This window comes from Urocitellus parryii, chromosome 12, assembly GCF_045843805.1.
Source record: "Urocitellus parryii isolate mUroPar1 chromosome 12, mUroPar1.hap1, whole genome shotgun sequence".
Taxonomy (NCBI): domain Eukaryota; kingdom Metazoa; phylum Chordata; class Mammalia; order Rodentia; family Sciuridae; genus Urocitellus; species Urocitellus parryii.
Genome location: NC_135542.1, coordinates 44,027,007 through 44,041,023, shown reverse-complemented (window position 1 = coordinate 44,041,023; position 14,017 = coordinate 44,027,007). Strand labels below are relative to the sequence as shown.

The 14,017-nt window shown below is 43.0% G+C and overlaps 1 protein-coding gene across 5 annotated transcripts in view; it reads right to left on the bottom strand.

The window, feature by feature from the left end:
• Positions 1-14,017, bottom strand: part of LOC113200296 (delayed-rectifier potassium channel regulatory subunit KCNS3) — a 44,846-nt gene that overhangs the window by 29,492 nt on the left and 1,337 nt on the right. Inside the window, exon 3 of one of the 5 annotated variants that reach the window (XM_077791773.1) lies at positions 12,943-13,034. The exons of the other annotated variants lie outside the window; for them this stretch is intronic. The gene's annotated coding sequence lies outside the window, so the exon portion shown is untranslated. The remainder of the gene's footprint in view (positions 1-12,942; positions 13,035-14,017) is intronic. 5 annotated transcript variants of the gene reach the window in all.

Genomic DNA, 14,017 nt, shown 5'->3' with positions numbered 1-14,017 from the left:
GGTCCACCCGCCTGTTTTGGTACCAGTACCATGCTGTTCCCATTTGATTTTTAATCCTGAGTCTTTATCACTCCTTAAATACATAGAAATATGTATTTTCATTTTTTATATAGTTGTTTTTTCCTTTCTCCTACGTGAACTCTGGGAGGCAGAGATTTTTCTGCTTTATACACCACTGTATTCCAAGTGCCTAGAACCTCATCTAGCTAGCACACAGTAAGACCTTAAACATTATTTGTTGGATCAATTAATGAGTTGATTGACATCTGTCATGACACTCAGCTCCTGGCTCCTTCCATTCATGTTAAATCTTAAAGTCTCTCTGACCCATTGCAGTAATTGAGAGAAAAGAAAAATCATAACAAATGTGCTTTGGAAATTGTGATCACCCAAGAAAAGTAGCTTAATTATCAACCACCAGCAGATGGGAGATATATATATTTTTTCTTTTAACAAAGAGAGCCATATCAAAGATGGAATAGTTCACACACACACACACACACACACACACACACACACATCCCACATTATTAAATCCAAGTAGATTGTAAAACAAATACTAAAAAAAAAAAAAACGGGAAAAATTGGGGATATGGTTTAAATCCAAGAAAAGCACCCTGACCTAGACTGCAACAGAAGTGGTGCTAGGTAATGAGACCATCCCACAGACCCCACCAGGCAAGTGACAAAAGGAAGTGAGAGCAATGGAACTCACAAGTAAATGAGGTGACAAATCACCGCTTGGCCACTTCTCCACTTCACCTGCCGATGCTAAAATGCAAAATTACTCCCATTTAAGGGACCGCTGCTTGCTGTAGTAAAGTCACATTTATTGGCCAAACACATTTAAAATCAGAAGGGCTGTCTTGGTAGCAAGGAATAAAAAGCACCTAATTTCATTTTAAAACCTGAAGGGTTTTGTTTTAATAAGAACAGCCTCTTCTTTGGGGATAATCTACCAACCAAGGCTAAGACTGGATTTTTTGTCACTCTTATAAAATGTAAGTCAAGCACAAATAAATAAATACTATTTTATGTCACAAACACACACACACACACACACACACACACACACACATATATATATACATACATATATATACACCCACATATATGTGTGTGTATGTATATCCTGATATATATGTCATCCTGATGTATATATGTATATATAGGCACATATATACATACATATATATACATGTATGTGTGTGTGTGTATAGAGAGAGTATATATATATATACTCATCACTCACACATTGTAAAATGTCAGAAAACAAAGTTTCCCAACTCAAATTCTTTATTGCAGCACAGCTTCTCAAGATGAGTTTCTCCTAGCACCCCGCCAAGTGTTTTCACGAAGGGCATCGTAAAAGGCACACTTCCCAGTCTACATCTGACTTGACTGTCCACAGCATTTGTCCCCCCATCTCCCCACCCCTGCAATTCACCACTCGCTCTTGCTTCTCCCACTTGTCTGATTACTCATTTTTAGTTCCCTGTGAAACTCTCCTTCCTCTGCCCAAGTCTTAAATCTGAGTCTACAAATTAAATATCTTCAGGGGCCAAGGAGCTGCCCAAAATGAGAGAAGGAGGAAGACACCTGGCTACTGGAACACGCTGGGGAGTACCAGCTGGCTGACAGGACCTGGCTGCTGACTGCCATCCCTCATTTATGGGCATCAGGTGGTCAGATCACCCGATTTGTCAAGAACACCCACAAATCTTATTTTTATGGGCGCTCTCCCAGTTTTTTAAATGCTGGCACTATTGTTTCGCATGTGCTAATACTGTAGGCCAAACCAAAGAAACCCATAGCCTGGATACAATCTGCTGGCCTCCAGATTGTGGTCTTCACCCCCCACCTCACCCCACGTTTCCTCCTGTCCCTCTGCTCTTCTCCCTGGCCAGTGCCATCTAACCCCATGTAATTATGGAGCCCAGGTGTCTGTCTCCAACCCAGACCTCCCTCTTACATTCTGGACTCCTGCAACTGCCTGCTGAACATGTCCATTTGAATGTCCCATTAGGACTTTAAAATAAACATATCCAAAGTTTCCCTTTGTCCCCTATTCCCACTGCACCTGCCTCCCAAGCCAAACACCTGGAGATCATGTCAGAGTCCTCCCAGGTCAGCTGACACCCAGCCAGCAGCAAGGATGGGCAAAGACACATCCCCAAGACCTCTCCCGCCTCTTCTTTTCTGTGTTCCTCCTCCTCCCCCACTTCAGTCCAGATACTCCGTGTTTTTGCACTCATTCTCCACAGTAGACTCCTGACTGTCTCCCTTGCTTAGGCCTATCTGCATTTCCTACTCCCACATTCTCCTTCATACCAAGCAGGCTGGATTACGCTCTATTGCACATGCACCAGCTGAAAGTCCTCTGATGGCCCCCTTGGCCTTCAGCATAAACTCTGGATGAAGGATGCATGAGTCAGAATCCCAGCCTCACCTCTATCTGATCTTGGGAAAGCTGCTGAAATTCTCTGCCCCTCAGTTCCTCTTTAAAGCATGGATACTAAATATCACCTACCATTTGGGGTAGTTATGAAGATTAAAAATGAGATGATACAAATAAAACTGTCTGTGCTACAGACACAGTAGATGATCGATTAAGTGTCAGCTCTTACTATTACTCTTCATCCATTATGCTTGCCTGGCACAACTCAACTCAAGTTCTAGAACTAAGACAACTTAATTGAAATTCCTCAAGGGCCCCAATTTCCCATGGTTCCAGGTCCCTATACTTGTTTTGTCTGTTCAGAATGCCCTCAGACTCAGCTCTACGATATTTTCTAGGACCAATCCCTGAATCCAGGCCCCTCCTAGGGTCCTACCCACTGTGCCTACCTTGCCACAGTTTTTAACTTGTTCCACTACAACAGAACAATTTCCTCACTCTCTCCACACTGCACTGGGAACTCTGCAAGAGTAGAGCCTTGTTCTCTCAATCTTTGTGTCTTTAATATCCTGCAAGAAATAATGAAGGTGTGAATGAATGAATGGCTTCTTGAATCTCCAGATCAACCTGGAGAGGCAGGCATCCTCATGATTTACCACTGATGGATGAGAAAAGTGAGGTTCAAGATGGTTGAGTACAGAGCAGAGTTGGTGAGGCCAGAGCTCACCAAGGGCCTTGCTGCAGGTCGGGGAGTTACACTTTTATTTCAGGCTCATGCCCCTGAAATAAACATTCCTTCAGTCTTGTCCTCCTAAATGAGTGTGGGAACAACATCAATGGCTTTTTATCACCTCCCGTCCTTTCTGTTAGGAGCTACCAGACTCTGCAAAGCATTAGGGACAGACAGAAGAGTCCTGAGCTCACTTGTATAAACATGTGCATTCTGGCATTGTGATAGTGTCTGTCCCAAAGTGATTATTCTAAGAAAACATTGTATGGTGTTTACTTGATGCTGTACAGTGCTGGATAAATGCTATTATTACTCTCATTCTGCAAACAAGGAAACTGAGGCCACAGTCAGAAAAAGATTCAGACCCACAGATAAAGGCACAGGCTCAGTACCCAGCCAATCTTCCACTTCCTCGCTAAGTTATTAAAAGTCTTCCCTGAGGTTTCCTCATCTGTCTTTGACAGAAAAACAGATGATAGATAGGTAGATAGATAGATAGATGTAACAAAATAACCATTGCATGCAAGGACAAGATGACAATAGAATTTTCATCCATAAAAGTTGTGAAGAATCTCCATCTGTCTCTGTGAATATTAAATGGATTAATATATACATCACATTTATAACAGTGTCTGATGCATTATGTAAGTGCTCCATCAACACTTAACTATTTTTATCACTAATACTGCAAGAGTCCTGAGTTAGGACTAGTCCTAAGTGAATAAGAACTGGAATCCTAAGTATCTAAGAAGTGTCTCCATTTATTTGATGCTAATTTGACCCACTCCAGGTAGACACAGAAGCAGGACCCTACAGTAATACTGGGAAGTAACTAAGTTGGTCTGCAGAGACATACTTTCCCTCTGTCCTTTCAGGACATCCCTGGCTCCATTTCTGCAGATACACCCTTGTGCTCTCTCCCTGTTCCCCTTTGAACCCAGCAGGAAAGGCTACTTAGATTCTGGTATGAAGTAAGGCCTTCGGACATTCCCTACATCTATTGGGGTTCTTGGAACACAAGCAACAACTGCTGTGGCTAACGCAAATGAAATTTTTTCAGAGGGCTACATGAAGCTCCTAGAATCTAAAAGAAGGCCAAAGAACCATACCTGAAATAAGAAAGACCCAAGGTCCTTCTGAAGGGTCTGGAAATCACTCAATTAACAAAGCTCATGACTGGCTAAGCCCGTGCCACCCGTCCACCTAATGGCTATATTGGAGCATGGAAAAGAAGCTGGCAGAAAGAATGGAGCCTCCAGGGACATCCTTAGCAGCTACTGTCCTGCCAAGACAATATTAAGTAGGGCCAGGGACAATTACCCCAAGGAAATTTGGGGACTTTAGGAAGAGAAAACACACATGGGACCAAAAGGAAGAAAGGAAGGGAGGGAAGGAGGGAGGGAAATAGAAGTCTAGAGAATTTCAGACACTGAGGAGCAGAGGACCCTCTCCCGTACTCCCAAAAATCACACCAGCAGTTGAGCAGTGGCATCGACTTATCTCCCTTCTCACTAATAATGCCGATTCCCTTTTCACGGGAGTCAGGAGAACTTTCTAAACCACAAGTCAAAGTATCCTCCGGCATCTCAAGGGCAGAGTCTAAACTCCTTAGACATTAAGCAAGAGCATGCCCTCCTGCCTCTCTGTCCTCAGCATCCACCCACCTGCTCCTCACTCGGCTGCCTCAGTCCCGTTGATTGACTGTCGTCCCCAACCACACCATGCACTTTCCCTGCCAAACCTCACTGAGGCTGTTCCCTCAGGAGGGCATCTTCTTTCCCCTTGTTTTCCAGTTAAGTCAAGTTCTGTCTTCAAGAAATCAGCTCAAATGTCACCTCTCTCAGGACGCTTTCAGTGCACTCCTTTATCCTATCAACACACACACACACACACACACACACACACATCTAATACTAAATAGGGACCTCTCCTTTGCACTTGCAGAATGCCATTTCTTAGCAATATCCCTGACATCGAGTGATATCAGTGGCTGATTCATAGTAGATAAGTGGGAGATGTCTGGTGGAAACATGACTAAATGAATGTTCCACTTACAAAACAAGGGTTTTCCTGCTCAAAATGGAGTGGAAAGGGTTGCCTGAGAGGTGCCTTCCTGCCATATTGCTTTCCTGGGGGCTCAGGACACTGTGATGAGATCTACCACTAGTTGTCATAGTCTATTTTCTGCTTCTGGAACAAAACACCTGAGACCGGTTATTTATATAGAAGTTGATTTAGCTCACAGTTCTGGAGACTGGGAGTCCAAGAGCATGGTGCCAGATCTGGGAGGGCCCTCCTGCTGCATGACGACATGGGGGAGGGCGTCACACAGTGAGGCAGAGCAAGTACGCCAGCTCAGGTCTGTTCCCCTTCTTACACAGTCACTAGTGCCATCCTGGGAGTTCATCCTCATGCCTCCTGCAGTCCAAATGACCTCCCAAAGCCCTCACATCCAAATACCAACACATGAATTTTAGTCAGATTTCCCACCCTCTTAATGTCATCAAAGTTGCAGCCAAATTTCAACACATGAAATTTTGGGAGACACTTGCAAAGCATAACATAAGCTATTGTTTCTCTGTATCCCGCCTGAGCACCCGACATGTTCTGGCATTTCCAAAACGGATTTCAGAAAAGTGTTTCCTGCTGCTAGAAGAAAACAGAACGCTTTTGCCAAACCATAAATCCTCAGCAAATTTACAATGAAACTCTCAGAGGGCCAAGTGTCTTTTGCTGCAGCAAGTTCTCACAGTGACTTTTTTTTGAGGGGGGAAGGCATTTTACTTTTTTAAAGATATAATGAAATAAATATGATGACTTATATAGGTAGATAGGTAGGTAGATAGGTAGTCCATCATTGGAAAGGTAGGAAAAAATGTGTTTATGCTTCACAAACATCCATATCCAATTCCTGGAAGCCATCCTAGGAGGATATTTTAAATGCTTTGCCCAGAACTATCTGCTATGACTAATTCTATACTTCATGAATATGAAAAAAAAATTATAAGATAATGAGATCCCCAGGCAATGCAAGTCAAAAAAGTTTTCAATTTGACTTATTAAAATTAATTCTCACACCTCTCCTTTCTTCAACCCATTTCCTACATACTCCCACCTCTCTCTGAGTTTCCAAGTTCTCCACATACAGAGGACCAAGACAGAATAGAACTGGAAGGAAGAAACAGATCCTCCAGCGTGCCCAGCAGGGGCATCTGACAGCTCAAGGCTATGTTTCAGAAGGCAGCTGTAGCCATTATCTCTAGGTAGCTGCAGGCTTTCCTTCTCCCATGCTGCAAGAAAGTTCTCACCCCATAGTAAATAGGAATGCATGCTTGAGAAGACAGACTCTGAGTCCTCCTGAAGTCTGGGAAAATGGCTTAAAGGGTGACGTCTTAGGCACCATATGAATGTCTATGATTCTCCTATTCCCATCTCAAGTCAGCCTGCTTTCCAGAATCTACAGAGATGATGAGAGGATATGGGGACATTGGTACCTTTTCACACTTTGGCAAAGATAGCTAAATGGATAGATAGACAGATAGATGAATGGACAAAGACAGATGGATAGATAGAAATGAATGGATGAATAGATATATAGATAGATCAGGTAGGTAGGTAGGTAGGTAGGTGGGTGGGTAGATAGGTAGGTAGATAGGTAGATAGATAGGTAGGAAGGTAGATACTGTCACACGTGACACTTCCCTTTTACACTCTCAGCCCAGAGGAAATAAACTTTGCCAAGGAGGCTCAACTCTGAAACATAAGTCAGGGCTGAATCTTAGCCAGACAATGTCTAATTGCCAAGGAAATGGGGGAGGGGGGACTTAATGTCAGTGGCCTCCTGAGGCTACCATACTTAGAAAATGGGGATCTTAAAAACCCGCAAGAAAAACCTTGTCCACACCATATGATTTATTGACCTCCAAGACAAGAACCAGTGAGATTTCCCTGCCAGAACCCAGGCATCCCTTCTCAATCCAAATTTACAAACCACAGTCTTTAACCACGAGGTCCTCCCATCTCTTTGGCCAATTATGTTTTTTTACCTCAAGTAAATCATAGGAAATGCTTTTAGGTTCATCTCCACACATCCATCAGGGCTTAGGAAAGCCAAGTGGCCCATAGCAGGAAAGTTTTTTGAAAGTAAGCATACTCAAGCCCCCAGATTTAGTCTGCTGGCATTCTTTTATCTCAACACAAACTAAATATTTACCAGAACTTAGGTCAATATTACCAAAACAAAAGTCTTCTTGAGGCAGTAAAGGACCTAACAGATCTTTGAAGTCACTCTTAATCCAGTGGCCCTATTTCATGCTCACTCCTTATGACTCCAGGGGACTACTCTTTCCTTCTTTTGGACCTTTAGTTCAGCATATACTGCTAAATGTGGTGTGATGGTTAATATTATAAGCTGGGATGCTAGGTGCCCAGATGCTTAGTCAAACATTATTTGAGGTTTCTGAAGGGGCATTTTGTATGAGCTAAACATATAAATTGGTAAAAATTAAGTAAAGGGGATTGCTATCCCTGCATGGGTGGGCCTCATCAAATCAGCTGAAGGCTTAAATGAAACAAAGACTGGCCTCCTCTAAACAAGAGTGAACTCTCCAGAAGATTGCCTTTGAATTTCACTAGAATATCAGCTCTTCCCACTTCTACAGCAATCTGTCTCCAGCCTTGTACCAGAGTACTGGCTCTCCTGGATCTGTACCATGATAGTCTACCCTGCAGGTGTCAGACCTGCCAGCCTCCATTATTGTGTAAGACAAAGCCTTATAATAAATACCTTTCTAAAATTATACATATCCTATTGGTTCTGTTTCTCTGGAGAACCTAAGAAGAGATCTTCTAGAGGCAGCAAATGACTTAACTGTTCTGTGGAATAAGTTCTATGGACCTTCCTTCCCTATGACTATAAATGAATCCCTGGGAAGTCTCAGGAAACAGAACAGAGGTACTTCTCTTCCATGTCTTTACAATGTAGCCATGGGTACAGAGTAAGTGTCCCATGTGATAGGAAAGAGTCTACTGAGACATAAAAAGAAGTTTACAACTATACCCAGGGATCTCCACCAGGTCTCCCTCTATCTATATTATAGGGGCTTGTGTCTCCTCACCACCAGACTTGTAACTGATGTCTCTCCTTTAAGCCAATTTGAAAGCAGCTTATTGATGATCATCAATGAGAAAATGCCTAGATCCTATCACAACGGTTCCTCCATGCCCATTGAGAGTTCCCCTAAGTCCATTTATATAAACTATCCAAATTAATGTGTATAAATTATGCAATTAAAAAAAGACTTGTAGCCAGGCATCGAGGTGCATACCTGTAATCCCAGTGGCTTGGGAGGCTGAGACAGGTGGATCATGAGTTCAAAGCCAGCCTCAGCAAAACCTAAGTGCTAAGCAACTCAGCGAGACCCTGTCTCTAAATAAAATACAAAATAGGGCTGGGGATGTGGCTCAGTGATCGAGTGCCCTGGAGTTCAATCCCTAGTACCTGTATATATATATATATATATATATATATATATATATATATATATATAATCTCATAAAATGACCACTTTGTAGGAAAAAAGTAGCATAGGGCAGGACAAGTAATATTCTCAAAGTTACCCAGCAACTGGAGACAAAGCTAGAACTAGAATTCAAATTAATCTTCTAGAAGTGTTTACTACCATGTAAATCTACATGTAAAGATGTGTATGTGTGGATTTATTAGGGAACTCAGCTCCCTACCCTCAGCCAAGGTCGCCTTTCACATAGACACAAATCTGTTCCCACACCACCCTGCCTCTCTGTTCCCTTTTATAACGAAGCTATCCATGTCTGTCTCCAATTCCTCACCTCCCATTCACTTTTCAACCCAGTCCAATCTGGCTTTAGGTCCCATCTCCAAACTAGGTTTCCAAGTCCCATACCTACACCTCTCAATCTATTCTTCACAGACTTCAGGCCATCCTGTATAAAGTGGTCCCCCCTCATCCTCAGGAAATATGTTCCCAGTGGATGCCTGAATGTACAAATGTATCTAACCCCTCATATATACTATATTTTTTGCTACATCTATGATAGTTTAATTTCTAAATGAGGCACAATAAGATATTAACCATAATGACCAATAAACTAAATAAATTATAACAATACCGACAATAAAAATTATGTTACTGTGGTTCACACACACACTCAAAATGTCTTATTGTACTTTCACCTTTTCACTTAAAGGAACTACTTTCAAGCTTCTCTTTGACAGATCCAAATTGCCAACATCACTCCTTTTACAGCTTGGGATCATTATTAAGTAAAATAATGGTCACTTAAGCACAAGCACCACAATACCTCTACAGCTGATCTGATAATTGAGATGGTCACTGACTGAATATCAGGCAGGTAGGAATATAGTATGTACATGCTAGACAAGGGGATAATTCACATCCCTGGAGGGACGCAGTGGGATGGCATGCCACTCCATCACATTCCTCAGGGTGGCCTTCAGCTCAAAACTTAGGAATTGTTCATTTCTGAAATATCCACTGAATATTTTTGAATGGCAGCTGACTGTGGGTTAACTGAAACCAAATAGAGAGCAAAACTGCTGATAAGAGGTGATCACTACAAATGCAAATAGGCTCATGGTAGTCCCTTACCGCAAATCCATTAATTTCTTTCCATATCCCTCTGGATAAACCATAAGACCCTCAACTTATATAAAGGGTGCAACATGATCTGACCCCTGCCCTATTCTCCAACTTCCTCCCAAACATCTCCAGACTTCTTCTCCTATTGGTCAATGCTCATTCCCGCCTAAGAATCCTCAGCTTGGAATTCTTTCCCCTACTCTTCACTTAATAAATTCCTGTTTACCCCTCAGAATGAAATCTCTTCTTAAGAAAGGTCTTCTCTGATACTCCCATCTGAAGTAGTGCCCTCCCCACTCTTGTCACTCCATGAAGTCTTTAAGCACTACTACTGCTCAAATTTTGCATTTATTTGTTTAATGTCTTTCTCTTTCCACCACCACCCACACCCTATCCACAGTTTCCTTTACCACAGTCTGCCCAGCTCCTGACATAGTACATATCGCTTATTGAATGAATGCTTGTTTATATTTAACTATGTAAAGATAACAGATTTATGACTAGATAAGGCAACCATTAAGTTAATTTTGATGAAATCTAATAGGTTCTCAGCTGATGGGAGACTATATTCTTTATTTGGAACTTTAGCAAGGAAACTGAAGCAGCTGATGTAAACATTAACTGCTTCACTGTAACATTGTGAGCTAAAAGGAAGCTGATCTTAAGCATTTATCATTGGACACTTGTGCAAATGAAGGTCATATTCATACAGTATCTCCTCCAAGCAAATAATGGTTTAAGGCTCTGCAGGACTCCAAAAAGAGAAAACCTTTGCCAACAACCTAATCTAGTAACTATTTTTAGTTTATAAAAGAGAGTTTTCTTTTACAATGCACAGATGTTACAAAGTTTCAAAAGATGAAGAACAGAAACTATAAACTAGGATGAAAGCTTTTCCTTTTTTTTCCTGCAGATTCTAAACATTGTGACTATGTTTAAAATTGGGTGTCCCCTCCATGCTTCACATAGGATCAGGTCCCTGAAAAAGTAAAACCAAAACAAAACACTTTCTCTTCCTCCTCTCCTGTTTACTCTCCTTCCCCTACTAAATGCCCCCAGGTGGCCAAGGTCAACAAACAAAAAAGCAGCTTCAGGATAAATTTCAAACTCAGCCATCTCTAAGGACATTCCCTATCTCATGCCCTTCTGTTCTGTCTCCCACACCAGACAGAAGTGAAAAAGAAAGATGTTGCAGTTGGAGTCAGAAGATGCCAGGCCAAGTCCAAGTTCAAGGCCCACCTTGCCTTATTTTCCTCACCTTTGGTTCAGGCTTCTCACACTCAGTTACTATGAAAATAACTACCATGAAAGTTCCTGCAAATTGTTTGTATGTGACGGAGTCTTTGTAATTCTTACCTGGAGTTACATAATTAGAATCTGTATTGTCTTGTACTTACTAATCTTGAGTCTTGAGATCCACTGTGGATTCAAGCTCAAAGACTACATATCAGATCTCACCTTCCCTCAGTGCCTATAGGCCAAGCACATGGCACCCACACAATAAACATTTGTGGGTTGGTTACTGGTTGACTTACTGGATGGATTTGACTCAGAGGCAATGCATTCTGTGATTTTCTGAGTTTCTCATATTGTTCACCATGTTTTCTGGAATAATCATAAAGTTTCCTAGCCTATGGTCTCTGAGTTCTGTCTTTCTTTTTTTCTAACCAGATGGGAAGACTTGCATTGAAAAGTAGACTATTTTGGCAAAGGAAAGAGATTCATTTTCTAGTGCAACCTTCAAAATTCTTTTTAAGGCTGAGATGTAAAACCAGAAACTTCAAGCCAGCTCCACCAATCAACACTCAATAAACTCAGTCTTAGGTCCTACTAAGACTGAGGTCCTACTAAGAATAAACAAGGAAGGGTTCGATCTCCCAGTGGTCCTGCAGGCAGACTTCTGGGGATAGAATCCCAGCTTCATGTTTTCCTAGCTGGATGGCCTTACACAATTATGTGCTCAGTTTCAGTCTTTTTCCTCATTTGAAATATCTGCTATATTATCATCAAGAAGAAATGAGTTAATACATGTGAAAGTTTTTAGCTTGTAGTGCCTAGCAAAAGGTGACAATAAATATTAGAAATCTATCCTTATAGCTAAACAGATAAGATGCAGAGAAGAAAAGTGACTGATGTCAAGTCAAGGAGATAAAGAATTTGAAATCAAGGCTGGAACTCAGATCCCCAAGTCATATGCTGTTCTCTACTTACATCTATTACCTCCAGATAACTCTGGAGGAGTGAGACTCTGGAGGAGTACACCATCTTGATGCTTGATAAACAGGGGAAATAAATACACCCACTTTTCTTTCTGCAGGGATTTGCCCTGGAGAGCTGTTCTTCCCTACTTTTGAGACTTTAGTCCCACTCTATCCTGTTGGGCTTCCATGAAACTCAGGACTCACCCGAGAGGCTCCATCTGCTGGCAACTCCCAAGCCTCACTTTTTCATGGGGTTGTTGCTAGGATTAAATGAGATAATGCCTGGAAAGATTTCTAGCAGAGTATCTGATATATAGTATGCAGCCAATAAATGCTATCTATTAAAAGAAGGGGGTGGGGGCGCTTGGTGCATACTTTCTCAAAGCTGACACACATTCCAACTCCAAATGCCAAATAGGGGGCAGATTGAGATGTGGGGAAGAACAGAGAGATGCAGAATCTGGGAAGGATTACAGTGAATTCATTACAGACAGGAGGAGACTGGAATCCCCATTCTTCCCCTTCCAAAGAAGAGGAGGAGGAGAAGGAGCAAGAATCACCTTAGCTGGAACTTTGCTGACAAATCCAAACGTCAGAGCATTGGATTTTTAATAATGTAATAATAGGAACAATGCAAAGACTACTTCTGACCTCCCAACTTGCTCTCTTCTGCAAACATTTGTCTTGGCTGCATTCATCAATGACTGTATTTAGGCAATAATGATGACTCAGACACAGATTCAGTTAAATCAGATCCCACCAGACTCCTTAGAATGTTCACAACATGCTTTGGACTCGGAGTTCCAATGCACTTCCTCATCCTTCTCCTTTCTCTCCTAATACTGACAATCTCGTTCTGAAATGATGAACAAGGAGAAGGAAGGAATCTGGTGAGAAAGAACAGTTAATAAAAGGAACAGAAACTCTTCCACTAACCCATCCCCATAAGGCAGCCCGGGGTCTGGGCCTTACCCATGGTGGGCTCCTTATAAATGCACAGTGAATGAATCAATGTCCTCAAAGAGTTCGATGCCCAGGTGAAGAGTTCGCATGAAGGTTCATACCTTTAGCAAAGAGGCAGGTGCTCAGGAAAATACTCCTTTCCTGTGTGCGTGGGCAGGTATTTGCAAGTGGCGTAAGAAGGGGAGCATCTAGGAGTAACTTACACAGTTCTAAACGCACGATTATGCAAATCGCTTAAGCAAATATATGAAAAGCAAAGGGAAAGGTTTCTGTTCTGGTTTCCCTCGCCTGCCTACACTCTTCAGAGGTTAAGGTGAAAGACAAATCCTTGGGAGAACCATAAATACTCTCCAGGAAGACCATAAGAAACCTCCCCTGGCTCTTTGCACCTCGGCACCAAACCAGAGCCCCTGGGGTCAGTCTCACCAGCTGAAGAAGAGGCTACCCGAGTTAAACTATCCCCTCGGTCTCCTCGGCCCAGACAGAAGAAAATAACAAGAGGACAAAAGATGTTTCTTTCCCAAATCCGAAGAGAAGGGACACGGGGCGGGGAGGGGGGGCAGGAACGGGGGACAAGCTCTGCAATGCGAAAGGCAGGCGCCTAGCCCGGCTCGCCACGGCCCCTGCCGGCAGGTCTGGATCTCTCGCAGGCTGAAGAGCCTCCGGAGGTCAGGCACCCAGCTATCTAGAGGGGCGCGAGGAAAAAAAAAAAAAAAAGAGTTCCTGACCCCGAGGCACCGACCCGCACCACTACCGCTTATCTATATGCTGAGACACTACCGGTGACTCCACGCCGGCTCTGCAAGCCCCAAGCCGCCCCCACCCAGAGCGTGCCCGCAGTCCTTGGGCGCAACGATGCACCAGGACAAGGGCCATGGGTGCGCTCTTCCCTGCAACTGTCGCGGGGCACCTTGCTCCGCTGCAGGGCAAAGGGGAGGGGAGAAATGACAGGGAAGAAGGCGGAGCAGGCGGCCTGGGAAGCACTTACATTCGCCAGGAAAGCGCCTCCTCTCGAGAAAGGGAAGGAAGGGCTTCCCGACTAAGGAAACGCCCCGGGGATGCCCCTACGCGAGGTGCCGCCTTT